General features: G+C 45.1%; 1 pseudogene; it reads right to left on the bottom strand.

Moving 5' to 3' along the window:
• LOC116626573 overlaps positions 1 to 2755 on the bottom strand; it is a 4557-nt pseudogene extending 1802 nt beyond the window's left edge.
• Positions 2756 to 4273: the final 1518 nt, after the last annotated feature.

Here is a 4273-nt window from a genome sequence, read left to right as displayed (position 1 = left end):
AGGCTCCCCGCTGAGCAAGGAGCCCCACACAGGGCTTAATCCCAGGACCCCAGGAACATGACCTGAGCCGAAGACAGACGCTTAACTGACTGAGCCACTCAGGCACCCCTATAAATTACTTTAAAAAATAATTAATAACTAAATAAAATAGATAATATATATCCACATGTTTTTTTAAATGTGGATAAAATGTATGCTATGAATTGTCTTTCCCACCCCTGTCCCCTGTCAAAACAGTTCTCACCCCTTAATATTAAATAATGTTTAGTATTTATTCATTCTTGTCTATACTCACAGACATTTGTCAGCATGTATTAGCAAGTACGTATTTTCTTCCTGTTGCTGTTGTTGTTTTTGATTGATTCATTTAGATATACTATGGGTTTTTTTTCATCTTCCACAAGTTTTAATAGTTTAATACTTTTTACAAATGGAATCTTTGAACTGCCATTTTCCACTAGTCATAGATCATTCTCTCATGGAATTGCCTCAACATCATTCCCAACATTATGATTTACTCCAAATATAAGTTCGATAATAGTTATATTATAATTCAATAGCAAAAAGGAGGCATGAGAGAAACTGCCAGTTGTCCCTCAGTGCCTATCCCATCTCTTCTAATAAAATCATTATAGGGGCGCCCGGGTGGCTCAGTCCTTACGTATCTGCCTTCAGCTCAGGTCATGACCCCGGGGTCCTGGGATGGAGCCCCGAGTGGGGCTCCCTGCTCAGTGGGAAGCCTGCTTCTCCCTCTTTCTCTGCCTGCTGCTCTCCCTGCTTGTGCTCTCTTCAAAATAAATAAGTAAAATCTTTTTTAAAAATCATTATACCACACGTGGTCCCTGTGATTTACTTTGTTTCATATGATTATGTGTCTAAGATTTATTGGTGCCCTATTTAGTTGTGGTCCATTCTTTTCTTCTGCAAATCAACACAGTCGGATATTGGTATAAATATACCACAGTGTACTTATTCATTCTCTAGTCAATGATCTTGTGAACTTCTCAGTGTTTTTGTTATTATAAACAGTTCTGCTGTGAGCATCTGTGTATGAATCTCCTTGCACACCTGTGCAAGAATCTTAGGAATGGACTTGCAAGACCCTAGACCGGATGGACATTCAACTTTACTAGGCAGTACCAACTTTTTTCTAGGTGATTACAGCAATTGACAGCTACAGTAGTACTGTAAGAAAGCTACCCTGTGTCAGACACTTAACCACCTGTGCCACCCAGGAGCCCCGGGGTGCAATTCTTTTTTTTTCTTTTAAGATTTTATTATTTTTTTAAGATTTTATTTATTTATTTGACAGAGAGAGAGACAGCCAGAGAGGGAACACAAGCAAGGGGAGTGGGAGAGGGAGAAGCAGGCTTCCCGCAGAGCAGGGAGCCCGATGTGGGGCTCGATCCCAGGACCCTGGGATCCCAGGACCCTGGGATGCTTAACGACGGAGCCACCCAGGCACCTCAAGATTTTATTTATTTATTTGACAGAGAGAGACACAGTGAGAGAGGGAACACAAGCAGGGGGAGTGGGAGAGGGAGAAGCAGGCTTCCCGCTGAGCAGGGAGCCCAATGTGGGGCTCGATCCCAGGACCCTGGGATCACAACCTGAGCCGAAGGCAGATGCTTCACTGACTGAGCCACCCAGGCTCCCGAGATTACTTTAAATATATAAACAAATAAATAAGGAATCTTTGTCAACTCTTCCATTTTCAGAACTCTTCAATTCTGTCCATCAGGTGTGTGTGAAACAGTGTCTCTTTGGGGTTTTTGTTTGCATTTCTGTGATTCTTACTGAGGTTGGACATTTTTTCAGATGTTGGAGCCATCTAGCAACATCTTTCATTATTCAGTTTAGGTAATTTGGCAACAGAATTCACCATGGTTGAGCTGCTGAGCATTTCCTTTTTAAAATTTAGTGTTTTAAATATATATGTTATAAAATATATATAATATATATATATATTTTTAAAGATTTTATTTATTTATTTGACAGAAAGACACAGCAAGAGAGGGAACACAAGCAGGGGGAGTGGGAGAGGGAGAAGCAGGCCTCCCGCCGAGCTGGGAGCCCGATGCGGGGCTCGATCCCAGGACCCCGGGATCATGACCCGAGCCGAAGGCAGATGCTTAACGACTGAGCCACCCAGGCGCCCCTATATATATATATTTTTTTAACTAAACTCTACCCCCATTGTGGGGCTCAAACTCACTACTCCAACATCAAGAGTTGCATGCTTTACCAACTGAGCCAGGCAGGTGCCCCTCTATGTGTTTTGCAAGACATAGTACTAGTCCTGTCATCCTCCTGATTTATTATTATTATTATTGCCAGTTTGTGTTTTATAGATGAGGGTCCTCGGGCTTTGACCGCAGACTCCCGCAGCAGGTGCAGCCGCTCCTTCCGCTGCTTCTTCTTCTTCTTCTTCTTCTTCTTCTTCTTCTTCTTCTTCTTCAGGTTTTCCTCATGCTTCTTCAGTCGCGGCGCATGGCACGCCTCTTCTTAGGCCACAGCTCTAGGGGCTTGTACTTCTTACTCCTGTAGAATTCTCGGAGATTCTCTTTCTGAGTCTGGTTGACGACAGTGAGAACACAGGTGATAGAGATGCCAACAACTTGGATCTTGGCGGCTGGGAAGCCACGCCGCCTGTCACTTTGGCGACGCAGCTGGGACAGCTGCACCATCAGGTCTTCCAGCGGTTTAAGCAGCTCTTCCTTCTTGCCGGGAAGTTGCAAGCCTTAATCTTGGCCATGTCTGCACAATCTGCCACCGCCGAGGCCGAGGGAAAGAGCCATCATCCTGATTTTTTAAATGTGTTTTGGTTTTTTGTTTGTTTGTTTAATTCCCTCAAATAATAATTTGATGATGATTAAGAGCCAACAGTATCGGAGCAGGTGCCCGGCTGTGCCAGTTGTCTGGTAAGCCCTACAGTGTCATCACTTCCCACAGTACAGTGAGGTGGGTACTACTATCATTCCCATTTTATGAATGAACTGAGGCAGAAACATTCACTGGCTCATAATCAAGGAACAGGAATTGAAATCTAGTCCTGTCTGAGCTCTGTGAAGCCACCCTTTCATACAGCTTCTTTTCCTGAAGGAGAAGGCAGTATTAGGGATTGCAGCATAGAGCAGGGGTGAAAAGGTTACAAACAGAGAAATCGGGGTTGGGGGGGACTCTGGCATCACCACTCAGAAGCCAGGTGACTTTGGTCAGGTGATGCCACTCTCTGAGTGTCACTTTCTTTATCTTTAAATTGGGGCAGAAGGTCATTATGATGGTATGCAGGGTCTAGCACACTTTAAGTGCTCAAATATGCACATGAATATATGTGTAATAAACATCTTGAAGCGTTCACTCTGTTTCAGGCTGTTCTCACTGCTGGCAACACAGCAGTGAACAAGGAGACAAAAATCCATGCCCTGAATGAACAAACAAGAAAAATAAATAAAACATACCATGTCTCAGGTGGTGATGAGTGCTGGGGAATAAAGAGGGCAGGGGAGGGGAGAAAGATTTGGGAAGTGACTATTATTAAGTCATCTCTACACCCAATGTAGGACTCGAACTCACGAACCCAAGGTCAAAAGTTATATGCTTTAACAGCTGAACCAGCCAGGCGCCCCTGGGAGGTGACTATTTTAAACAGGCTGGTCACGATCAGACTCGTGGAGAAGGTGAGATGTGAGTTAAGACCGGAAGGAGATCTGGGAGGAGTCATAATATAAGATCTCAGAGGGGCACCTGGCTGGCTCAGTTGGTGGAGCATGTGACTCTTGATCTCTGGGTTGTGAGTTCGAGCCCCATGTTGGGTGTAATTACTTAAAAAGAAAATCTTAAAAAAGAAGAAGAAGAATAGAGAGAGCATTTCAGGCAGTGGGAACATTGAGAGCAAAGGCCCTGAAGTGGGAATGTGTCTGGATTGTTTGCAGCGCAGCGGGGAGATCAGTGTGGCTGGAGAGAGTGAGGGAAGGAACGGAAGACGAGGGTGAGAAGGTCACAGCGTGAGATTCTGCAAGGCCTCTGGTTTGCAACAAGGACTTTAGCTTCCCTCTGAGCTAGATGGGAGGGTGGGGGTTCCTTAGCAGATCGTGAAGTGAAGCAAGCTCTTTCTACTACCAAGAGGTAAACTGGGGTGTGGAGGTGGGGTGCAGCTGAGATTCACTGACATCTGCTTTAGGGGTTTTGGCGCTGCTCAGCAGGGAGGGCTGGGGGCACCAGAAGGCCGCCACTATTCGAAAGGCGCTGGGAGCGCGGCTTCAGAACGCTG

This window comes from Phoca vitulina, unplaced genomic scaffold, assembly GCF_004348235.1.
Source record: "Phoca vitulina isolate PV1807 unplaced genomic scaffold, GSC_HSeal_1.0 scaffold89, whole genome shotgun sequence".
Classification (NCBI taxonomy): domain Eukaryota; kingdom Metazoa; phylum Chordata; class Mammalia; order Carnivora; family Phocidae; genus Phoca; species Phoca vitulina.
Note: the sequence above shows the minus strand (reverse complement) of the source record. Positions and strands in the feature narration are given on the sequence as shown.